Source organism: Coturnix japonica, chromosome 1, assembly GCF_001577835.2.
Source record: "Coturnix japonica isolate 7356 chromosome 1, Coturnix japonica 2.1, whole genome shotgun sequence".
NCBI classification, from domain to species: Eukaryota; Metazoa; Chordata; class Aves; order Galliformes; family Phasianidae; genus Coturnix; species Coturnix japonica.
The window spans coordinates 93,426,549-93,453,239 of record NC_029516.1 but is presented as its reverse complement, the minus strand read 5'-3'; the positions used below and the strand labels follow the sequence as shown (position 1 = coordinate 93,453,239).

The following is a 26,691-nucleotide window of genomic DNA, read 5'->3' as shown; positions in this document are numbered from 1 at the left end:
CCACTAGGACTTGCCCTTGGTAAAGCTATGCTGGTTATCCCCTGTCACTTCTCACTCTTCCATGTGCTCTAGCATAGCTTCCAGCACGATCTTCTCCAGGATCTTCTCTGGTGCAAAGGTGAGGCTGGCAGGGCAGTAGTTCCCTGGGTCATCCTTTCTACCCTTCTAAAAATGGGTGTGACATGATCTTTTTTCCAGTCACCAGGGACTCAGTCTGATTACCAAGGGTCAAATATTATTGAGAGTGGATTGGTGACTATATCAGCCAATTCCTTCAGGATTCTGTGATGCATCCCTTAGGGACCAAATGACTTGTGGATGTTCAAGTTCTTCAAGCAGTCATCAACATGATCTTTGCTTACAACGGGAGGTGGCATTGCATCCCCAGTCCCCACTTTCCAACCCATCTGCTTGAGAACTGTTTGTAGAGCAGTCTCTGGTGAAGACTGAGGCAAAAATTAAAGTTGTTGAATACCTCAGCCTTCTCCTTGTCTGTTGTTACCAGCCTGCCTGTATTGCTCACTAGGGAGGGTATGCCCTCCTGGACTTTTCCACTTAATGTACCTATAGAAGCCTTTCTTATCCTTTTTTGTCCACTTTGCCAAGTCCAGTTCCATCTGGGCCTTGGTCTTCCTAACCCCTTCTCTGTACAGCCTAACAGCATCTCTATGCTCCTCCCAGGCTGCCTGTTCCTGCTTCCACTGCCTGTGCATTTTCTTCTTGCACTCTATTTTGGCCAACAGGTCCAGTTTCAACCATGCCTTCTTTTCCAGACTTTCCACATCTGGGAACGGAGAGCTTTTGTGTGCTAAGGAAAGCTTATCTAGCTTTGCCAGCTCTGCTCTACTCCCTTGTCCTTCAGGACAGATTTCCAGGAGGTTTTGTTGACTCAGTCCCTGAAGTATCAGGAAATTGAATCTCCTAACAATTATCAGCCTGATTTTACTCTTTGTCAGCCCATGCCGAATCTATTGCTTGGCTGAAGAAGTTATCCTCAAAACATTCCAGGAATCTCCTGGATAACCTATAGCTTGCCATCTATGTCAAGGTGGTTTAAGTTCTCAAGCAGAACAAGAGACTGTAAACTCCTGTAGCTGGTGGAAGAAGGCTTCATCAACAGGCTCCACTTGATTGGGTAGCTCGTAGTAGACATTAGCCACGTGTCTCCCTTTTGTTGCCTCAGTCTCTAACTCTCACCTGTGGGCTTTTGACTTACTCACAGCTATTCAAGGACATCTCTTCACACTCTATTCCAGCACAAGAAGCAAGGGATATAATCATGTACATGTAATTTTAATAGGTCACTTAAGCAGACATAAATCATTCAGAGCTGGTGACTGTCCAGGACAACAGACTTTAGCAGGTCCTGTTTCACAACAACAAAAGATACCATAAGATCCTTTACTGAACTTGAAGACTCAAAATCCTATGACTTCACTGTTTCATGTATCAGCATAGTGCATCCTAGGAGTAAGCCAAGGCACTGAACTTATCCTGGTGAGTCACTGACACCCAGGACTGAGGACTCCAAACAAAATGTTGACTGTGCTTGACCCTCTGCGATTTGTACTAGATGAAGTCTTGATTTCGTGTGGCTAGAACAGATCAGTAACATTCTTCATTAGTTTACTGGCGCCTCCTTGAATTTGGAATTGTGCCCAGATGTATCAAATCCCTAGAACTATTTGTTCAAATTGGCAAAGGTTTTGTCTTTTTTAACCATTAATCACTAAATTGTGGAAAATAAAGAGTGGGAGAAAGAGCTAGATCAGTGTATGGCCTCAGACATAATAAATGTCGTACAAAGACTATTAGATGAAGTCACATGTATAATTTGCTATTTATTTATCTTTAATACACATCAGCTATAAATGAATTAGAGAACATTTGGTGACACGATTTGTCTTCCATAAGGATGACATTTTTTAGAGCTACAGCAAGAGTCCCGATAATACTCAAGAATAATAATGACAGTTCTAATGCAGTACCCAAAAGAACTCCTTTAAGTTGTAGGGTGGTTTTAGGTCTGTGGATGGAAAAGACAAAAAATTTGCTTCATCAGAAAAATTTTGAAAGCCAATTAAAACATTTCACTTTCATAAGTAGTGTGATTTGGCAGTTGTTTTGTAAATGTTCCTTAACTCAAGCAAAAATGTTTTCCATTAAGAAAACCCCAACATTATTCTTTTGCTCTCTTGTTGTGTAAGACAAGCCTAAGACATCCATTTTATTGCTGAAGTCTGTTTAAATCTTGTGACTAACTGGGCCTCGATAAAAGTACAATAAAATAGTATCTGTAGGATGAGTTCTATGGTTGCTCTTTCTCAAAAGACATCTTTTGGGCCCACATGATCCAGTATTTCAGGGTTTTTTATTCTGAGGAACTACTGATGCTGTAAGTACTTGCAAAAATTGCTTTCAATGTGTAACATTTTGTGATTATTTGCAGAAAAAATGCACTATAGAGTACAACAGGATGCTTTGCTATCTTTATAAAAATTACCATGGCTTTATTAGCTTGTAGAAACAGCAAATGTTAACTCTCACGATGGGAGCAAGGAATTCCTTGTCTCCAATGCCTTTTGAGAAGTAGTCAAAATGTCTTCTGCTCTGAGCGTCTGCCACAAAATCCTGTCCACCTGCCAACTCTGCAGGCTTCTGACCTTCTTGAAATCCAAGCTGTGGTCTCCTTGAATTCTTCACTATCATCGTAAATTTCCACCACTCAAACAATGCCTTGTGTTGCATTTATGCAAACACACGTTCTACAAATTCTGATTCTTGTTAATCTTTTTCACTCCTTGTCTTCCAGAGGATGATTGGAGAGACAAGGGATTATAGCCTTGCATTTGGGATATATTGAGGCATGATGCAGAGCAGAAAATAGTTAACACACAATGAACAACAGAAAAAACATGTTGATACATGATGCAAAACAGAATGTAACTCATTCTTTCTTAATGGATATGGCTTTGCAGTACTTAGAGGGAGTACAAACCAGAATAAATATCTACTTCAGGGAAATTAATGTTATTATGAATCTAAATATCATCAGGAATACATTTGTTTTACAGATCAGCATTCTAACTTTTGCTATGTTCCAGAGTTGACACCATGTATATTTTAGAGGGTAAAGTAGCATGGTTCAGTGTTTAATACAGGACTCAAAAGGGCTCAAGTCTCTTTCTTGCTGTAATTTCACTTAAATAAGTCACCTAAACCTCTTGTGATTCACTCCCCTGCTTCTTAGAAATAGTATGAAAACAAATGCAAACAATATTTTCAGTAAAAGCATGTAAAATGGACTGTGATAACTAGGCTTGCTTATCTTTCTGTATAGTGATATAATGACAAATAATATTTATTTTGTTTCATTTTCCAGAAGGTTCTATTAAGCATATAATGATGATTATTCACAAATTGCTGAATTCATTAATAGAACACTTTGAAGCTGTTCATCCTGAAAGCGTTTTCTTACAGTTGGTAGGGTAGCCAGTGTGGTTAATTTCATTTTTCTTAAGGTATATTTTTTTCTCAGAAAATACTGATAGTTCTGTTGCCATGTGTTCAGAAAGCATGAATGGTTCACTTAAAATGTATTCGTAACATCAAGGAAGATTACAAATCATTTCAAAAGATGTGCTTCCTGAAAATTTGGTATTCTTGAAAATGCCTCGGAGTGAAAAATTTATGCTCTTCATTGTTATTGGATGTTGCATGGTTATTTCAGATGAGCTGCTGCATGGAAATAAGACAGAAAGTTAAAAGGAGCCATTTACCCGTGCTCAAGAAACACAACTTGCATTAATGGTGCCATTAAATCTGCCAACATTGACAGAAGTTTTTGTAGTGTGAGTGAAGGTGGATCCTGCAGCTCCTCCTTCAGAGATGTGAGTAGTAGTGAGTGGTGGCGGTCGTGCCACGAAGATGGAGTATGGGATGTGCACACCAAGTACCTTGCTAACTGTCCCCTGCACTTTGCACTCCCTGAGTTTGAATGCAATGGGTTTGACATGGCCCCATTCTTCTTCAACCAGAAATCTGAAATCTCTTGATGCAAACAATGCTTTTGTAGACTCATTTAATTGCAGAAGTTGTCCCTTGAAGAACTGCGGTAAAACACAGATTGGTGTTGCACCTGAGGCAAGTCCTGAGGTAGCACTGTGCGACATTAATGCAGTCTTCCTTTTTCCCTGACTTGCAGCATGTTTCCTTTGTTGGCTCATGGGTAGATCTCAGACATTTCAGAAATTTAAAAAATAAATAAATAAGGAAGAGAGGGTAAGAGATCACAAATCAAACAAAACTCCAACAATAGAAGAGTATCAAATAATATCTAAGTAACAACATTTCATTCAATTTGAACATCTGTGTAGATTTCTCATTTAGGATACTTGTTTCCCTCCCCCAACACCCCCCACCTCACACACATTTGATACTATGGAAACTTCAGTATTTGACTCGCATTAACCCATGCTCATGTATCATCTACAAGATGGTTCTGCAGGCTGTAAGGTGTTTGGGATGTTTCAGAACCAACAGAGATGAAGCTCTGGGCTTTCATCACCGCGAGCACCAAAATATTTTCAGCAGCACATTGAGAGATGAAAGGCTGCTGGCAGCTCAGCTTAAAAGCTTAGAGTGAGTGCAAAGGCCTGAGTTTGCACCCATTTCTATTTGCTGCTGACCCAGGCTGTGCGTCCTGGCTCTCAAGTATTCAGTTGCTGTTTCCCAGACCTGTCTCCCAGCCAGTGCTGTCTCCTGACCAATACTAAGTCTCCAGCAATCTCCAGGGGGTCTGTATGTTTCATTTACCTCCTGGTTTACTCTGTCCTATACATGGACAACTTCCTCTGGATAGCAACCACCACTTGTTCTCTGGGCACTATCTAACATCATGGTATGTTGTTCCATGGCTGAATTTCCTGGGCATTGTGATGAGGTGAAAAACAGAACAGTTCTAATTTCACCAGGGAGGGAAGCCTACATAATTCATTGTTCTTCAATTGTATTTTGTCATCCACTGAACTTATCGTATGTTTGTCTTATCACCTGCCTACCCTGTCTTCTAACCACTTTCTGAGAAGACATCCAGAACTTGACAGAATCACAGAAAAACCAAGATTGGAAGGGAACCCTGGACCAACCCTCTATTGGAAGCAGGGCCTTTGGTTTGATTATCCAGGGTCCTGTCACCATCCACATCTGTAGCAATGAAGAATGATTCTGCCACTGAAGTGAGTGACTCTACCACTTCTCTGAGCGTTCAATGTCTAGTTCTCATGGTGAATTTTTCTAATTATTATTTTTTGGTGGGGGGACAAGTTCTTGTGGTAACTTCTATCCATTGCACCTTAACTTGTTGTGCGTCCCTGTGAGGAGTGTACTCCTCTGTACATCTACATACCTCTCTAAAACTGCATTTTAGAATCATACAATCATCTAGGTTGGAAAAGACCTTTAAGACTGTCAAGAAGAACCCTCAACCTGAACTAACAAGTCTCATCATTAAACTGTGTCCCTTAGAGCTCATGTTTCGAAGTGCTTGTGGGTGTTAGAATACAATGATTAAATTCTTTATGTTTTTTTCTAGGCTGAAAATCACAGCTCCTTCAATTTCTCTTTTAAATCAAGTTCTGTAGCACTCTACTCATTGGTGGTTGTCATCTACCAGTCTGTCTGATTTTTTAATGTCTCTTTTGAGCAGAGAGAAAGCAAAGCTATCAAGCCAGGTGCGGCCTGACAAATGCCACGTGCCAAGAATAATCACATCCCTTGGTTTGCTGTCTGTACTCTTGCTGATGCAGCCTAGAATACAGTTTGCCTTCTTCTCTGCCAGGGCAGGCTTCTGGCCTATGTTCAGCTTGCAGCCTGCCCATACCTCCAGGGCTCTTTCTACAGAGCGGCTCCTCAGCCAACCAGTCCCCAGTTTAGGCTGCTGCTTGGGATTATTCTATCCCAGCTGCAGGACTTCACATTTGTCTTCATTAAATCTCAAGTATTTATTGTTTTAACCTCATGGTAAATAACAGTCTTGTTGGCTTAGTCTTCCAGACTATTGAGACCTCTCTGTGCAGTGGTTCATCTCCTTCCAGTGTATTTACCTCTTAATTTTGATGTCATCCACAGACTTGGTGTGGGAATTCAGTTCCATCATCCATTTTTAACTAGGGTGAATAGTATTGAATCCCACACAAACCCCCAAGGAAATCCAGTCATGAATGGCTGTCAGTCTGATTTTAAACCATTAATTAACCATTACACTTTGAGCTTGGAATTTTAGCTGGGTTTCCACCCAGTTTGATTTGATATATTTGTTGAATTTCAAAGAGATCAGTGGTGTCAGTGCAGATCTGTAGTCTACAGAGTCCTCTAGAAAAGACAGATTGAACTTCCATGTCAGAAAAGGCAACAGAAAAAACAGTACATTTAGGTGTAATATTTTAAAGTGCTGTGGAAGAGGAAAAAAAAATGGAATTAAAAGAAAAATGGAGGGAGATGAAGGAGTGATCAAAATGGGAGATAGGAGCAGCATGTGTATGTTGGTCTTGGATTATGACAGCAGCTGGCAACTGAGATAAAAAGTTTTGCAGCTGTGGCAGTCTGAGTGTTAGTTAAACAGAGGGGTCTTTGAGAGGCATTAAACAGGGAAGGAAAGTGGTAAGCACACAGTCTGAAAATGAGGGAAAAGAATGGAAAAGGCTAGGGAAGAGAAGAAATGAGCATTAAAGAGGAGATTCAGTGGGTGAAACTGAAAGTGATAGGGCAATACTGACAGGCCACCAAATGAATAGAACAGGTGAAATGGAAGACATAGTATACTCAACTGTAAACCTATGGGGTAGTTTGAATATTGTATAGCTTTACCACAGTACAGTATTACCAACTAATTCTTGAAGTTTAAAACTGTCGTGTAAACCCACATTGTGCCCCTGAGCTATTTTAATTAAAGGTTTGTGATTTTCTTGGTATTTCTGAAGATTCTTTTTGAACTCACTGTTACCACGTTCCAACGACAAACAGGGCACCTTGTTGTGTAAACATGCCTGTTTATTATCATACTTCTGTAAGAGTCCCCTGTTTCCTATACTGTAATAAGTACTAAAATGTTCAGCTGAAGCCCACAGTATTGTTGGTGTAAAACATAACAGGGTGTGGTCGTAGATTTTTGGCTTAATCTAGCTCCCACTGAAGTTATTGGAAGAATTGCCATTGACGTCAATGGGAAGAGAATTGGGCCCATGATAGGAACTACAGTAGTAACAACAACGCATATGACTTATGTAGCTCTCTCTGCCTGCCAGAGGCCTGTGAGTACTGCATGTAAATGAATACAGAACAATAAAAAAGATTAAAATGTCTCTGATTCCTGCAGGATTAGAACAGACAAACAGTGAAAATCAAAGTATGCCTATATATGGGCCATTTCTTATGCAATGCTTCTGACTGTGTCATCACACAGTTTATGGCAGGTCGCTGTGTACTTGATCTCCACAGAGCTGTTGTGGATGAATTCATAAAGCCATTGCACACTTAGAATTGTCTTAGCATGCAAATAATTACACACAAAAAAAAATGGATATTGATAAAAGAAAATATTTTTAGGCTTGCAAATCAGCCAGAATCAGTCAAATTCTTGGCTCCAGCCATGTGCTGCTGAGTAGTGTCAGATGCTCACACATACACAAATTGACATTTACAAGGCACACTGTGCCTAGTGCCAAGTTCAGAAATAAATTGCCTCTTTTGATAGGTTCACCAGAGCCTCCTAAGTACACCAGAGCCTCCTAAGATTCATTTATTGTTTGCTACTGGAGGGACTGGAATGCTCCTGGACACAGAATGAAAATCCATTCAGCACAGCATAAGGGAAACTGCATAAACCAAAGTACAATAACTGTGAAACTGCAGTTTCATAGGGTAATGTATTTGGAGTGCTGCATATGGAGGATTAGGTTCTTGGCTGTCATTAACAACAGTGTGGGCTGAATTAATTAACTCCATGTGTATGCTGGTGAAAACCTGCTCCAATAAATACCAATGCCACTTACCTGGGGAGCAGAAAGGAGGACAGATCTGACCTCTGGAGCATTGCTTGTAAAGGATACAGCCTAGAGGGCTGCATGGAGGTGATGCTGATTGCTGGTGGATCTCCCCAAAAACACTAAGTACTCTGGCGCTGAGGGAAGATGAAGGTCTTTATTTTGTCTCTTCCCCTATCTGGTACCCATCTGAGATTAACTTTTGCAAATCAGTGCGAGGGAGTCTGTACGTATCTATATTACAAGAAATAGGATATCCTGACTTGATCAGAAAAAATACTGTCCTTTAGCCTGACCAATACCATTCATGGTAACTCAAAGGAAACATATAATTCCCATATACAGTTCTGAAGTACTTTACACAATAATTAGATGTGACATGTGCTAGACACCACAGCCACGAGCTTGATTCTCAGAGACTGCAAAGCCTATCTGAAAATCTCCTTGAGGCTCTGAGAGTCAGCATTTGCCAAATTCAGATTTCTTGGGCTTTGTTCTCTTCCTTGGACAGTATTGCCTCCTGGAGAAGGTACAAGCGTTGACTTTGCTGACAGGACCAGATCTCAGTAGCGCTGTTTTTTTTCATAGATAATTACAGTATGAGTCTGGAAATTTTAAAATGTTGACCTCTGCCACATGATGATGTGATATTTATCAAAGGAGCTGAAGAAGGAAAAGCTTTACCACAGAGTGGCAAAGGTTGGGGTGATGGTGAGAGTTCTGTTCTCTGTTACAGTAATGGAACAGACTGTGAGAAACAGATGAGGCAGAAAACTTTTTCATAGTAATTGTTGTAAAAAAAAAAAAAAGAACTTGCGTGTCTTCCAGCTTCTCTGTTGTTTCAGACCCAGAGAAGGACTTGTGTTTCTGTGGTGCTGCCACTAGCAGTAATCATATTGCTGTGATGGTCTCTCATAAATGAGAACATATTTCTCAGGAGGAGTGTCGTGCTCTAGCTTGTATAGATAGGAAAAACTGAACAAGTTTGGAGCACATGAGCGTCTTTTGGCTCAGAAGAGCACCTCACAGCTCACTTGTTTGTTCCAGTTTTATCAGTATCTCTAATGAAATGCATTGCTTCATCCTGAAAACCTTGCTGTTCTTACATCCACGGTTCCTACTAGCTTCAGATGGATTTGTTCCAGTTAAAACTGGCCTATGCATCTTCAGGCTCTACTATGAAAAGTGTTGAGCGTCTGACCTGGCCTGGACATCAGCAGTGACAGTGTTGGCAACCGTGACTGGGATGGCTGCTCAGATTTTGAGGAGGTTAGAGATCTCAACATGTCCTCGTTGCTTAATGTCTCAAGAATTTCTTGCAGCCACCTGTCATCATTTGACACCTCTGGCTAGGGTGAAATGTGAAGGCCTACAGGGAGGATTTCTGTAGTCACACACTTGCATATCGACTGCCACCCTTGGAACAAAGTGGTCCTGAAATTAGTTATTAATTTCATTGTCACTGCTCAGAATTCCTTTCTGTGGTTGTTACCAGCTGTGAAATGTGTTGACCTGACAGACTGGAAGACAGCACGTGTTGCATCCACGCAGGCATCTGTGTTGCAAACACTGCCCGCTGCCTAGCAATAAAGTCCAGTGGATCTCTGCCTTTAGATAATGCTTATATTTTAAGGAATTATTGAGACCAATGAAACTTAAGGCATAGAATGGTGTTGTCTTTCTCCCTTTATTATTCTTGGTTTTGAAGTTGGTGGGTAAAACGGTGCCTAGCAGTTATGTGAGGTATTGACCTGGCTATGGAAACTCCAGGGGCAAAACTGGGGGACCTCATACAGGTAATATATCCCCTCACTCCCACAGTCCCATACCACTGCTTTTAAATATACTACTTTTAAATATTTCCACTCTTTCATGGCTGGGAGGTGGAATCACCTTGTGGGAGGAAGAAGGAAATATGCTGAGGGAGTACCTTTCCCACCCTTTGCCTTTCTTGCAAGAGAGGGCTTTGGAGACATTTTAGAGACCTTCTGTCAGAAGTGTGTTTAAACAGCAAGGAAGCCTGCAGAAGAAATGGCCTGAAAGCAGCAGGCTGGGGAGGATGGAACACCCTGAGGCTCAGAAAAGTGAACTCCCACTCTCGCCTATTGGTGCCTTAGTAACCGTAACCAAATAGTTCCCATTCGTTTTTATTAGCGGGCTTTATGTGTTTAGGGATAAATGTTAAATGCTACAGTTTGGTGTGAATGTCAGCTGCTGATGGAAAGCAGATCCCAGCTGGGACAGCAAGGACATTATATCCAGATTGTATTTGAGGTACATGAGTGGAGCTGTGTGGGAGAGATCTGACTGAGTTTATTGCTCAAGTCCTGCTCAGGCAGCTTCTCTGTAACTTCAGCTGAAGCCATTTGATCTACTTTGGCGTGTGGCTCCATTCTGTCCTCAGAAATGCCTCTCAGCACAGTGACATTAATTCCTCCCTTTCTGCTCTATCACACTAAAAATAAATGACAAAGAAGCACCTTCTATTATCAGAGCCTTCTGCTTGTGCTAGTGTCACTTGCCATCAAGGACAACACCCACACTCAGCTTCTCTCTGCAGTGTGGAGGATGACTGAATGCATATTGTGGGCACACTTGCCCTGGGGTTGAACCAGAAAGGTCTTGCGAGTACTATTGGAACTTCTGCCCCTAATTTCACAGGACATTACCCAAACAGCCCAGGTTAGATGATGATAGGTCTTTGTCAGCTCCTTCTGCACCCTCCATGAAGAGAAAGGGAGATAAAAACTCCAGACAGATTACATAAATTAGGTATGCTTTTGCTTTGAAATATTCTCTTGAGGATCCTTTCCTAATGTACATGGTATTTACTGTATTAGAAGCTGTGAAATATTCACAACAAGCAGGCCTATCTTCCTTTCCTTCAGTTTCTGTAAGGTTACGAGTGTCAGTGCAGAGCTTATACTCAATATTACAGCCCTGAGACCTCTTTTTTTTTTTTTTTTTTTTTTTTTTTTTTTTTTTTTCCACGAAGGTATGGAAAGAGGGAGGAGAGCCTACATAATGAAGTGGAGCACAGTGAAAAGATTGCAGAGCTCCTTTGAATCCCCAGGAAACTGGGTGCCACTGGAGGGCATAACTCTAAGGTTAGAGGTGATTAGCTGGCTTCCCCAGCTCTGAAATTGACAGGGTCATGGAGGTGCATGCACTGCTAACTTGGCTGCTGGGAGTTTGGATATCTGCTGTGTCAGCTGCCATGGCACACTGTGAATGTGCCCTTCAGCTCTGCTTGTGCACACTCATTTAACCTTTCTCAGGCAGATCCCAAGCAGTCCTTTCTCGCCTCTGCTCCATTATGGAATCATAGAATCACCACAGAATTATTTGAGTTGGAAGGGACCATTGAAGGTCATCTGGTCCAAGTCCCCTGCAATGAGCAGGGACACCTGCTAACCTGCTAGATCAGATGCTCAGAGACCCATCCAACCTGACTGCTGGTCACTGGAGACTGATGGAAGGGAGAAGTCAGCTGACCTGAAAGTGCTGGTTTTTGTGTTTCATAAGCCTTAACACTGACATTAAAAGAGAAGAAAAGTAAAAAGGATCCATGGTTAGAAGTAATCTTTAAAATATCATGAAAGTTTAGCCAGTTTTGGAATTTTTGCTGCTAGATACATCCTTTGAAAGATTGGCTTTAAATGTAGCTTTATCTTTAGATTGAGATGTGCAAATGGAGACAGGGTTAACAAACACATGCAAAAGCAGAAAATGAAATGAGAGTTAATCTAAAATCTTAATGATTGCAACCTCTAACACACTGGGGGAGCCACATACCATTCTGATGAAAAAAGGGTGTATCTCACCATGCTGTAATAACATAGAAGTTAATTCTCCCCAGGTGCATATTTAAATGCTCGGCACAAGCCACAAGATGTCAGTCTGACTACATGAAAATTCAGCCTCAGCACTGCACGCTGATTCATTCAGTGATTTTTAACTCTAATATCTCTGGTAACATAATCTCTTCCTTTACCTCTACCATTTGTTTCGCATTTTCTCTCATATAGCCATAAATCTCCTTTCTCCCTGAAATGACTTCTTCAGATAGGACAAATATATCAAAGATTAAAAAATATGTCAGGGAATGTTATTTACCTCTTTTAAAAATGGTTTTTAATATTAACCTGTCCTTGGTCTTTACATTTTGGTTACTGATTTGCTATGCTAACACTTGCAAGTACACATACTAGCAGCAGGGATTAGATGTTCTATTGTGTACCATTTCCGTGAAGCAGTTTGTGCAATAGAAGCATTATGTATTACACAAGTCATGGGTCACTTTCTGTCCCCATTTCCCTATTTGATCCCTAGGAGAGAGTTTAAATTTGACCATATATTTCCTGAGATGTTTAACAACTAAATGTGTAAGTTTTGTTGTCATTGATGCCTGGGGGCCTACAAGTGCTCAGGTCAGGATGCCTGAACTCATCAGCTACAGGGCTGGATGCCAATCTGGAATCCTTCTTTCCAACTTTCTTGATGTGATGGTTTTTCTGGCCATATAGCTGTGTCAGTTGGGCCTCTAGGTCTACTCAGTGCCTCCTGAGAGATTCCTGAGGCTACTCGTTTGAGTGGACACTGGAAGAAGCATTTGGCTCTTAATACAAAGCTGATCAACAGCTGTTCCCCAGCAGCAAGGATGGGGGCTGTAGCTGCAAGTGTCTGGAAGGCAGAATCTGGACCATTAGCTGCTAGTGAGACAGCATTAAATGTTTCAGAAAATGTTAATCATTCTGAATTAGTGTCTTGAGATTATGGGTATTTTCAGGCTCATTCTTCATTTTAGACTAAAGTCTACAGAATCCTTATATTACACTACCAATATTGAAACAATTTACTTTGAGTATTTGCCATAGAGGTGTTAGTGCAAGAAGTGGGAGTCCTCAAGAGGGGATGTGGGTGGATTTTAAGTATCAGGCAGCAGGACAGAGGCAGGAGCTTGGTGCTATAGCAGCTCAAGTAATGCATCTGAACAGGACAGCAGCCACAGCTCCTCCTGTATGTATTTTGAACACAGTGAGAAACAAGAGCTGCTGCCTTATTGAGAAGGAAAAAGTAGTGTGATTAGAAAGTACTGTACCCCACTAGCTTGGTATTCCCAGCTATGCCCACTCACTTTTCAAGAGCAGCAACCTATCTTGCATCAGGAACGTACAGTGCATTCCGTACCTTCAGATTGATATGTTGCTTCTGAACAACAGAGAGAGGGACAAGAAGTGCAGAAGAAGAAATGCTAAGCTTCCACTCAGTCACTCACCTGCTGGCAGGTCAGATTTACACTTGATCTACATTAGGGGTTAGAGGAATTATGATAAATGGTGCAAGTGAACTTGAGCTGCTCCCTTCAAGGCAGAACTTGATGTTCCCAGCTGCCTTATTTGCTCTTTGACACCCAGCGAATATTCTCACTTTAGCTTGCAGCTATAAAACAGTCTATTCTTTCTAAACCATGTTTTTATGTTTATTTTCTCTTCTTAATCCTTTTTCTTTGGCTAGGAAAGTTCATTCTGAATGTCTTGTAGCATTCCTGCTCTAGCAATGACTATAACCCTGTAAACAGTGCTAATTCTCTGCCTTACAATCATCAACCAAGATAAATTCTTTCCAAAAGAGAGAAGGGGATTGGCCATATGAACTAGCAACCACAGCTTATTACATTACCACCTCCCAGATGATGAGTGGCCAGAGGCATTACCTGTGGTACACCTAGGTGACTCATTTGTTTCAACAACCCTCAGGGGCTATTTTACTTCACAGGCTGGGGGAAGTCTCATGGAAAATCATGGTCCACTGTGGTTGCTTACTGTTGGTACACGGTACCCTGCTAAGACACCCTACCTCTGTGCACTCAGCCGTGGGTCTGCTCCCTGATGGAATATGGCCCAGTGCTGTTTTTGCTGATCCGTTTCCATAACTCAGAACAAAACAGAGCTGGAGACAGTCATCATCTCCACTGAAAAAGCATATTACAGGAAACTTTTGCATACAAGAAAAGAAGCTGACATGTCTCCAGCTGTAGGTATCAAGTGATACATTCTGTTAAAACTCAGGTTAAATTCTGTAATAATAATGACACAAATTAATATATATATAATATATATATTAATATATATATATATATTATATATATATATTTATATATAAATATAAATATCAGCATGTAACAAAGGCATTCTGTGTGACTTCTGAAAAGGTCTATATAATATGTATCACCTTTGGTCTGACATATGTCTTCAATTAGCAAAAACAACAGAAAGGTGAGATAGAAAGCAAAGAAGGCTGGAAAAAAGAGCAAATATTCAATTGAAAAAAAAAAAAGTAATTATTTTTTTTTTCCTTTTCATAACGGTGGAAAAATAATCATCTGTTGGCCATGGAACACTCATGCTTTGGATCAGACCATTGCTAAAGTCTACACATGCTTTCTGTTTAGAAATCTTGCTGCTATCAGAAGGCTGTAGATGGCACTAAAGGACTGTGAATAGCTCTTCAGTTGTGAAATATTTAATAATTCATCTTTGCAATTGTTTGGTTTTGACCCAGTTTGCTGTTTTGCAGATAAGTTATTCAATTATTCTTCATCATTAATGATGAAATTCATTTCTGTAATCAAGGCTTGCTACTGCTATGCTTACTCTGTTGTTTGAATTTCAATTAATTTGCCCTCAGATGGCCATCCTCCTTCTAAGTCTATTCCAGCAAGTATGGGAAGTAATCACAGCTGAGAAGAGTGACAGTTCAGCATCAGATGTAAATGGAAATTTATCTTTTTTTAATTAGAGATTTGAAATATCTCTGATCCATTTATTTGTGTTTCGAATGATATTCACTGGTCTTCTATGGAGCTAATACACCACTGCTTCGGGAGACTTGAGAACAGGTACGGGCTCAAGCTCTGGCAAACCTTTATATTTCCTCCTAGAACCTTCCAAGATGCAGCTTAGCTGTGCTAGAGCTGAATCGTACCTTGCAAGAATGACTGAAAACAAATCCAGGCCCTGATCTTGCACACATGTGTTTTAGTAGTCTGACACTGCGTAGGATTAGTTACATGCAGAAAGTATTTATGGAACTGATGCTGATGACGAAATACAAAAACCAGAAGGACATACTTCCAAATAATAAAATAAGATGCAAAACATTTTTGCTACATAGAAGAAATTAATTACAGAATTATAGTCAGTTTGGGATTTGAGAGACCTGGATATGAATTCCAGCTCTTTTATGGACATTCCCCTGTGACCTTTGAACAAGTCAAGTTGCTTATTCTGTAACAGAAAACAAAGTTCTTTGAGAAAAGCTACAAAAGCCTTGGAATCTGTATTATTTGTTTCTAATGAGACAAGTTCCAAGAGATATATTCACTCTGTGCAAGAATCTGTGCGTGACTTCTGATATTCTGCCAGTGCAAGCAGGGACACATACTATAGCTACCACACTTGAAATAAAAGCCTAAGAAACTACAAAGGAGAACCTGCACACTCTATAAAAGTTTTTGTGCCTGTGTGCATGTGTGTCTCTCTCTGCCAGCACTGTTACATCATTAGTATCAGGTGCTCTCCATTTCCTGAGGTGCTTACTGCAAATGCTTTGGAAGAGCAGAAACACCGTGTACTGAGCCAACCATTGACTGTGCCTCCACCTACAAGAAATCACAGTTTGTGACTGTAAATGGTGCTTGCAGAAGATGCACTTTTGCTGGGCTGGAAGATTTTTATGAAGTGGAAGCCAGTATTGTGTGGTTTGGATGAGGCTCTTTTGAGATTAACAGCAGATCAGTAGGTTTCTCCATGGCCTCTTGTTATTATGAGCAGAGGGATGGAGATGAGCCTGAGATGAGGAAAGCCAAATTTATGCCCAGTGCTCATCCATGTTCTCCTTGGTGACCTTGTGGCAGGCAGCTGGAGCCCAGAACTATGAGCTAGGGCACCCTGGGAGGAGGACAGGTGTGGAAGAAGAAGCCCTCACCCAGCCAGGATTGCTGCAGCTGCTGCAGTGGTGATTTCATCCACACCTCAGTACACCTCTATGTATGTAGCTAGAGGTAGCAGGGCCTCTTGACACCTCCATCACCTCTGCTCTGCCAGGTTAACCTGTTCTCCATTGATATCCTTAATCTTCAACACTGTAAGCAGCAAGTCTGAGCTCCTCCATGCTGTTTCCCTTCAGCTGTGTGAGGGAGAAGCTACACAGACAGTTATTCAGGCAGACCTGAGTGGATGTGAGCTGCTGGCAAGGGGAAAAATAGGAAGAGCAGCTGGGGACAAGGATACTTTACCTCGTACAGCTACAGACAGGGTAGAAGATGTAAAAAAAAATTCTGGCTAGCTTACCAAAACCAGAAGATACCTAACAACCATTTATTTTGGTGTCCCTGTAGTCCCAGGCCTGAATTTATTCCCCTTGATAAAGTACAGACAATGGAGTCTCCATGCCTCACCTGCAGGAGATGATGTAAACATGTGTTGATGTAAACATTATCGAGGCAGTCAAATAAGACGTGTATGTGTCCTTGGATTGGTAACAAGTTGAAATGCATATGAATGTGGTTATTTCAGTCTGATTCAGAAGCCAAGTCAGAGTTTGAGTTACACTCAGCTCTGGGATGGAGCCGGGAAGCCAGTGTTGTGGGTGGGTCATGGGCGTGCTGTTCAACTCACCCTGATCCATCTGGTAGATAACAGAGAGAAGTGAAATGTTTAGACAGACATGGCAAAAATGCAAATATTGACATTGACTACTACATCTGAAAAAGTGCCTGCTGGTGAGAAGATCCAAACTTTAAGCCTGTGAGGGTGTACTCCTCTATTTATCCACAAAGCTGGTCCAGCATGGGCAGTGACTGAACAAGCTTCTTAGGTTTCCTCATCAGTGTGCCATCACTTTGTCCTACAGGGACCATGTGTTAGCAATGCCGTATCATTGCCTGGTAGGTGGCCACTAATTCATGGCACAAAGATTTCTCCATAGCTACTAGATGGCCTTGGGCTACTGCTGACCATACCAGGACTCAGACCAGTGACCGGGCTGGTGAAAAAGATCCTATTTTCCTTCCCACTATTCATGCTATTCAATGTCCACTTCTCCCAGGGCTGCAATTTACCAAGCTGGAAAAAGAAGCAAGTGAGCACTGAATCTTTGCATAGTGTCAGCTTTCCAGTATGAGGAAAGGACACCTTCTTAATTATACCTGTAATGGTAGTGTGATGTTTTCGTGTTTTTACAGGTTGGGAAGCACATGTACAGCAGTGCTCACACACACACGATAAAAAAGGTGTTTTGTTTGGTTTTGTTTTCCTTAAGAAATGGACCAAGAAACTGTGGTTGTTAAGGTATGGATAGCCTATATGTAAGACAGAGCTTACAGTAAAAAATACATATGGGATTGGGAAAGTAATCTGTATATGTAGAACAGAGACAGATAAGACACAAGGAGATTTTCCAAGTGATAAAGAACACCACGAAAGGACAATGGCATTAATCACAGTGAGTTCATCTCAGTACCTTGGGATGGTATTCAGCTGAGAGTTTTGAAGAGGTTAGACTGATATATCATATTTTAGAAAAGAGAGTCTAATTCATTAACTTTACTTGAGTCAAACCTGTTGTCCCACCACTTTAAGATAATGGATACAAGCTAGTTGTAGAATCTTGTAGCTGGTGGAAGAAATCCATTAGATTTTGCTGTGTTGGAACAGTTCAATTCAGTCATCATATGCAAACATTTTAAGCAAAACATCAAAATTTTAAATTACAAACAGCTGGGGCACCTTGACTTTTTCAATACCAATACTGTCTTTCTATCTATTCAAAAAAAGCAAAATGACTTTCCAGCGGTGGTAGCTTTGTTATGCTTGTATCCTTAATTACTTTTAAATAGGAACAACTGTTTGTGTTTCTCTTCTACAGTACTCTGAAATGTTTATTATAATGATTAAAATATCATCAGAAGCAATTCATAAAGTTATAATGTTGAATCTGAAGGTTTGTAAACGTCCTAAGCATCAGACTATTCCATGACTCTAAACAGCTACCAAATTCACCTCACTGAATGATTGAGATCAATGTACTGCTGTTGGGGTGCTTGTATTTTTCCACAGAGAACTGAATTTTGATATATTAAGAGTTACCAATGTTGAACTCATGTGTGAGTTTCAGCTGTAGAACAGCATTACACTTCCACAGTCATGTAACATTTTATAATCTTAATTTCCTTAATCGTCTTTTTAAATACTTGAGCTGCTCAGCTAACAGTGTTAAAGAGATGTCCTCAGACAATTAGAAAACCACTAGAAGACAGTAACTTTTGCAAGTACCTAATTACGTTAAACTGAAAAGTGATCTGCCTGTCATACAACCTAAATAACACAAATAGCCACATAACAACTGCCATCCTCTTGGGCTCAGTACTTACATATTTAGTTGAGATTTCCTTTTATTCTTCTTCATTCACTGCATTTCTTGCTCTAGTCACATGGCTGCAGAGTTCCTAGGAGTATGGACATCCACAGAGAGGCACAGACTCCCTTTTGGCATACATATAGGGGTATATAATGGTATAGGTATATATTTGGGAGTGAGAAGTGTGTACACAAAAGGTGAAAAAAAATAATACAATACTACTTGCTTCAGATTTGAATTTCCAAACTTCTGTCTATCTGAATCCCAGTATAAAATACTTTGTAACTCATATTGAGATGGGGTGAGAAAAACATTCAACTGCACTTCATAACGACATAAAACCAATGGTTTAATATCACCCATCATTAACCAAATTCTCCAAAATTATACCCAATACACCTTCCTATTAAATTTTATACTAAAATTTGGATAGATTTTTTACCTAACAGTGTAACATTGGAACTCCAAGCACAAATTCTTTACGAAGCTGGAAATAAAAACCTTCTTTGAGAACCTGAGAAGGAAAAACAAAGTAGAAATGATGAAGAAAATTCTTCACAGTTAGAAGCTAATATTTTGTGAAATTTCCCAGATAGTGACCACTTACTCATGATTATTTCTAAATCTGCTTTTGAATGCACCATCAACTTTGAACTCCCTTCTATTTAGTATCATACAAAATCATCTTGCCACATGGGCTTTCACCATATATACAGCTTTGTTAACAACATTCCAAATTCGAGTGGCAAGAACTGTTGGGTTCATATGGCAGTGTTTTGGTAGCAGGGGCTGAGAGTGGCCATGAAGAATTAGCAAAGATGAATCATTGCAGGCTGACCATAGCCCCCATTTTCCCCTGTTGGTTTGTTCTTCATATGGGCTTACCGCCACGTTCTGTCACTTTCAGCAGTGTTTCCTTTTGAACATCACTTTGTTTAGAATTGCTGCTGTTATTCTAATATTGTTGCATTCTTGTATATTTGTACTATTTTTCTTTTTTCTTTTTTGAAATCAAGTTATTGTCAGTTGTACATACACGTTTGATTTTGGCTTTGCAACATAAGCTTTTTTTAATGATACTAGCCTAGGAGTATAGTGTTTTTTCTTAGGCTGCTTATTTGTTTCAGTGACATTTTATGACTTTTGTCATAGCTGTATTTATCTGACAACAAGCACTCCTTTGCAGCAGCTCACAGGTATCAGTAACATGACAATAATAAGCAGTAATGAGCAGGAAGCAGCTTATCTCTTTACTGGAGAAGTTTACCTCTGTAATTTCAAGGACCTTTCAGATTTGAGGAAAATGCTCATTTTGCTTCAACACACAGCAATGCTTTTTGTGACACATTGTATCATCAGTGGCAAAGGCTGATTATTTTTTTTTTTTCTTTTTCTTTTCTTTTTTTTTTTTTTTAATACTGGAATATGCTCAAAAATGAAACTCATTGTCCCAGTACACTAATTTTGACAAAGACTTTGCTGGAAAGTTTTTGTGGCCTGGGATATAATTCCTTTTTGTTCAATGGAGAAATAAACAGGACAAGAACTTACATCTTCTGTGCCTGGAAAACAGACTTTATTAGTTTTATTTTCCTTTTTCTTTTTCCTTTTTTCATATATCACCTTAGAAGTCCTCATTTTTTTTCCTGTTGTAGGCTAGGAGTAACATGGGCCTGTTCACCTGGGGAAAAAAAGACTGAGAGGGGATCTGATAAATATTTTTAAAATATCTAAAGAGATGGGAGGTAAGTGGATGAGGCCAGATTCTTCTTAGTGGTGTGTAGCAATAGGACAAAGTAATGGCCTAAAAGTTGAACATAGAAAGTTCCATGTTATCATGCAGAAGAATTTGCTTGCAGTAAGGGTGATAATGTACTGGACCAGGTTGCCCAGAGAGGCTGTGGAGTCTCCTTCTATGGAGATATTCAAGACCTGCCTGGATGCCTATCTGTGTGACCTATTGTATGGTACCTGCTTTAGCAGAGGGGTTGGCTCTATGGTCTCTTGAAGTCCCTTATAAACCCCACAGTTCTCTGTATTTTTTTTCTTCTAAATCCCAAATGAGAACTACTATGGTGAAGTAGAACTCTTATGCATTCCTCCTCATTTTATAATAAAAGTTAACAGAACAAAATATTGTGTTAGAGAGACTGCTATGCTTCTGTCAGACAAGCTCCAGCAGATCAGGTTGCATGCTGCCATTAAAGCCTGGAACTCAGCTATGCAGAAGAAAAGAAGGAATCTTGCATGATTTGGGAACTCTTAGTGATATTAAAGAAGCAGGAGAACTCCTGGAACAGTGACAATAAGCAATTACCAGTTCATAGCCTGATTTTTGTGGCTCCTCAGCGCGATTACTATCCAGATCTAAATCAAAGTAACGCTTCCTCTAAACTTGTCATCACGAAGACCTTGTGCCAGCAGCTGCCTGGCAAGACCAAATGAAAGGGCAAAAAAATGCATGATTGAGAGTTGTATGTGAAATCAGACTTCTCAGCAACCTCATGTCCTGTGTGGTTGTGTGTCAGCTATGGAAGGGATAGCAGGATTTTGGAGGCAGGGTGTGTGTGCAGGCTGCCTGCTGCCCCATTTGAAAGGGACACATGGCAGCAGAGGGAAGAAAGGACTGTAGCAAGAAATAGGCCTAGAGGATAGTAAAGAGAAATTCAACACCGTTTGGGTCCTCATTCTGGTAGCAGAACATGCCTCCATAGAGCTGACTTTGAAGAGCCCCAGAGAAGACAATTTTCTTCTGCACACTTGCCATACATCTATGGCTGCCCGCATCAACATTCCAATTTCTTAAACTTTGTTCCCCAGAGAACAGCCACGGCTTCAGGCTGAATCCTGCAGGGTCATCTACTTTCAACTCACTAACCTGGATGCAGGTGCAGTCACCGACTGTCACAGGAAGAGGTAAGCCCCCAAATCCTGTAGCCATTAAGCAATGCCTTTAGCAACATTACAAGATGTAAAAGATCTGTTTCAAGAGCATACTGTTACTTAGAACCGTGGTCTTTAAAAAAAAAATAAAAAAAAAATCACTCCAGATTTAATCTGATAAGGTAAAAAGGGATTCTGATAAGCCTGAGAGTTTTTTTTGGGGGGGGTTAAGAAATCAGATGACATCTGATCATTAAATGCATTGCAGCAAAAAGCTTAACAAAAGCAGTTCTTGTTAGGCAAGAATAGCAGATCAACAACGACTACAGAAAGAAAGAAACCCAGAAATCTGTATCTGGTTTAAATACAGATGAATAGTGTAATGGTCAGAATGAATTAGCATGTAAAAAGGAAAATCTCATGTTGCCTTAAAGATGATAAAATAGATTTACTGGTGTTCATTGCTTGCTCTTGGAACTGCATGCCCAGTGTGTTAATGCATTGTGCCTTTCATGTATTTTCTAGGCAGAAAGATGGTTGGTTGAATTGACCTGCTTCTAGGAGCTTCTTTCATGTTCTCTCCCATTCTTCTCTAGCATTAACGTCAAGTAAATAAATACAAGGTAAAAGCAGATATATAAAGTAAGAGAGCTAGTTGCTGCACTTAATAGTTTTTAGCTGGAAGCGCTCCCAGGCTAGCAGGACTTGCAGAGGGAATTCTCAGCTGTGCTGCCTGACTCTGATCAATAGTAGCACAGGATTTCTGTGTTGCCACACCCTGCTGGGTGGTATGGATGCATGAATCTGCACTTCTCAGCATCTGCTCCAGCATGGGCATTCTCTGGAGCTGAAGAGCACAGCAGGAGCCACTAAGGGCTGCTGAAGCAAGGCCAGGCCATCTTGGCTAACCCATGAGATGTTCCCAGCTATTTTTCCCTCCTAAAGCAGCTGCATATGGTGATCTTTGATCTCAAGAGCTTAACTTTGGAAGGAGCTGAATAAATCATGCATGCCACTATAACATATATCATTATTTACATAGTATTAGCTTCTCCGTTCACATTCTGCAGAACGGAAAGCACTTGTGAGTGTTCGTGGTGTGCCCTGAGTGGTGAGGAGGGGTATCAGCTGGAACTGCCAGATGGACACAGTCAGATCCTGACTGCACAACCCATGGGGCCATGAGCCCTTAGGAAAACAACATCACCCTTGAAGACTAGGGAAATTATGGAAGATGATCTAGTTTACATAGTCCTTCCTTTTGATTTTGCATCCACACCAACATGCAAAGAGCCTAACTTGGTGGGCTGTAAAAGGGCAAATCGGTGCAGGAGGAAATGACATTTACCCCCTTGGGGACTCGTGACACATGATTGACAAGCATTCTGGTTTCCATCAGGATGAGTGGGCTAGCTGTCCACAGAAGTTAGTGGAGGGTCCTTTCGTTTGCCAAAGCAATCCTCTAGGACAACAGAGAAGCTTTAAAGAATAGAGACAAATGCTTGGCACAGGGAGGAAAATGTATTATTTGTGACATATGTTCTCCACTGGTTCTTTTTGTGGGCCTTTACTGAGGCTGTTCTTGTTAAGGATAGGAATGTAGCATTTGCTGTGGATAAAACTGTATGCAATAAAGGAACCTCCTGAAGCTGTTTTTATTTTAAATGCGTGAGTTGTAGGTAGCTCATTTGAAAGACTTATCACCAGTCAAAGGGACTGTTAACAAGACAGTTAATTACATGGAAGTTCCCTCAGTTCTAAAAGGCCCAATTCAGTATGACTCCCTGATAGCTGAACGTGCAAACTTGGTAAGGTCCTGGCTTGGGAATGCATTCTCTGCTTATTTTTCAGTTGATACAGTGATTTAGTCCAGCAAGAACTGTGTTTTTGGTTTTTCTTTTTCTTTTCTTTTTTTTTTTTTTTTTTTTTTTTTTTTTTTTTTTTGTGTGTGTGTGTGTGTGTGTGTTTTTTTACATGTTTTTTATTTTATATGGCTATTTTTCAGATAAGTGGCAGAAAAAGATACTTCTGATAAGACATGAAGCAAGATACTCTCAATCATGCTGACTTTCAGCCTTTTTTGGTTAAAAAAACTGACACATGCTGACATCTAGCACTGCCATATGACTATTTTCAATGTTTTCCATGACTTTTTTCCTGGATCTCGTATGTTTTTAAGTGATGTATTTCCTAGCCAGGAATTTTAACTGTGCTCTCTATTTGTTGAGCGGCACATTGTGAGATTCTGTCAGAGCTGCTTCAGTTTTCAGAGAGCTTCTTGGCCAGTTGGCAATTCAGACACATATGGAGAAGATATCAGCTGGAGAGATTGCACAGGCACTCATTTTTTTTTTTTCCACTTGAGACCTGTTTGAAAACTCCTGTCAATTTTGTTTTTAAATGTATTTATGGAAATAGTCTAAATCCTCCATGTTGATTCAGTTTTCTTTCTGAGACCACAGCAGTTCATTTACTGGTTAGTTACACTTGTCCAGATTGAGAAACCCGTAAAGAGTCAGTAAGACCTGGAAATCCAATTATTAGTTGCCTGCAGCTGCCAAGGGTGAAACCTTGCTCTCAAGTCCTCACCCCTTGCTACTGATTTTATAATAATAATAATTTACATGTAAACATATATACGTATTTTGGTCAAAAGTCCATGTTGCTTGATTTGAACAATTTTAGATGGGGACTAATATATTGTCAGGTGCTTCTGTGCTTCAAAAAGATTTGAGGGGACTGTGCACTGAAGACATGAAAGCAGAAGAGATGGTCTGTTTGTGGATATTCTTGGAGTGTTTTGGTTATCTATTGCCAGGGGACCCTCTGGAACATGGTAGTAGTGTCGTGGACACGGTGGTGATTTGTGGGTGAGATCTAGGAAGGCAAAGGAAATGGCATATTTTTTTTATGTTGGTAATCATATCTTTTAACTCAATGTATGAGGGTTGCTCCAAAAGTACTGCCTCCATTTTTACTATGTTGGCCCATGACAGCAGAAGTGGATGCTGGTGGTATGGCAGTTGAGGGTGAAACTTGCCACCAATATTCCATTACATTGTGTTGCCCTGTGATAGATTGCAGCAGAGGGCCAGTATAATAAAGTAACATCTGACATAGAAGTGCATGTGGAGAAAAGGTGTATCACCAAATTCCTCCATGTAGAAAACATGGCACCCATTAACATTCATTGGTGCTTGCTCAACACTGATGGAGACCAAGCATTAGATGTGAGAGAAGTGAGGTAGTAGGTGGTGAATTTCAGCAGTGGTGGCAGAGACAGTTGTCACCTCCACTGGTGCAGACTTTTCTGAGCACAGCATGCAGGATCTAGCTCATCACTGATGAAAATGCACAGCCAATGGTGCTGACTGTGTTGAAAAATATTATTTTGTAGCTGAGAATTTGCTCCATCAAGCAGTGTTATTGTGTTCTTTGTATCTGTTACAGTTTCCATGGAGATAAATAGGAGACATTACTTAAGGAGAAATGTACATACAAACTCTATCAAAATTAGGTATAAATTTCTGTCAAGTACAAGCCTTAACGTGGCATGTTTAACAATATAGCTTTGGGATATATTCTGATGTCAGCAAGAAACATAGTAGTAAAATGTCTAAGTAACTGGCTCTCAGCAAACAATTAATGCAAGGTGGCATAGTAAAGTCAGCTTTCAGTCAGCCTCCGGCTACTTTCACACTTTACTATCTGTTGCTGCATAGTTCTGAGATTGTGCAAGAAAATTCTTCCAAATAAATGTTCTTCTGGATGTGCACCAGTAACTGGCTGAGATGCTGTTAGTATTTTGTCCAGAGAGCCAACATCATGTTTGTAAAGAATTTTCACAGATGTAATCCAGTTTGTGTTGCTTTTTCAATTTAAACTGCCCAGAATCAAGGTAAATGAAAGAATTACTCATAAAAAGTAATTAGATCTCCTTCCTCCTAATTGTACTCATAGAAAGAAATACGCAAAATATTAATTTCCTGAACATGGCAGATAATGATGGTAGCACAGATATGAGGTGGGAAGCTGGAACTCTCTTTTAAGCTACCTGAAGTTGTTCAAATAGCTATTTACATTGAGTTATTTAATTTCAGTATCCACTGAACAGTGGACCAAGACACATAAAGATTTATGGGTGAAATCACCCTCTTGCAAGAAGACAGAGCTACTTCAATTTTGCTTTACATCCACTTCGCAAATTCCAGTTAATTTAAATGTTGAATGGGCCACAGAATGGCCCTTGCCATCTGGAAAAGTTTCACAGTGGGTGAAAGAAAAGGGACAAGTCTCACTGGAAATGGATTCCAGCTTAGTGCACAAAAATCTAATCACCAGAGAAAGGATTTAATCAAGAGAGAATTAAAACTAAGAAGAAAGCGCCCACTCAAACAATAAAATTCAAATCCTGTTCAGGAAATGTGAAATCAAGGTTTCTCTTACTTTTCTTCTGTATTCATAATCATTTACTGCCCAGAAACTGAAGTATTCAACTATTACTGTTTAAAATCAAATGAATACCTGTTGACAGTAAGAATTCTAAGAGCATGCTTATCCCATTCTGAGATTTCAGAAATACCTTAAATGTATGTGGAACTTCCTTATCACTGGCATAGTTTCTGTCTCTGGGCTTAGTTGATTAAAGGATAGAAAAAAAGCTAAAGCAAAGCAATGGCATAATTCATGAAGGAGTCAGGCAGAAAATACATACATTTCTTTCATGTAGAAATGTGTTCAGATACATAATTCACATTTTATCCTTTATGGCTGGCTTGTATCTTCTGCTAAGAGTAGATTTAAATCTGGTTGGTGCAATCAGCAGATGTGTATAGTGAGATGCTACTCTACACAAGTAGAAAAAAATGCCTAAAAACTTGACTTTAAGTAAATAACACGTAAACATTAATTCTGACTTGTTCACATTCTATTGCGTACATGAATGCATGCACCTCTACACTGCAGTAGTGCCGCATTGTCCAGAATCTCACTGATGTTGATCAACAAGGAAGTTTGCTCCAAATGTAAAATGAAATCATAATTTGCAAGATAATGGGCAGTAGAATCAGCCCCTTATGTGGCTTGTTTATTTTAGTATTTTACAGGAAGGACAAAGTTCAGTTTTAGAAAAAATTTGAAGAATAACAGCAGTGTGGTTCATCATGTATTTCTACGTATTTTCAGATCTGAATCTATGTGCTTTTCCCTGGTAGACATTGAAGTGTGAAGTGCTACCTTGAAACAATTTATTTTTATGTTTCGGCTCTTCAGGTCCTCAGGTCCTTTCATTTGTGACTGTGTCTGTGTTCGCTCTTCAGATGTGCAGGTGAGTTTCTTGTCTTTT

The 26,691-nt window shown here is 40.1% G+C and overlaps 1 long non-coding RNA gene across 1 annotated transcript; it reads left to right on the top strand.

Moving 5' to 3' along the window:
• Positions 1 to 26,691, top strand: LOC107323967. The gene is made up of 4 exons (XR_001559382.2): positions 1 to 118; positions 21,285 to 21,380; positions 21,873 to 21,970; positions 26,619 to 26,691. It is a non-coding gene; the product is annotated as an uncharacterized LOC107323967 (long non-coding RNA).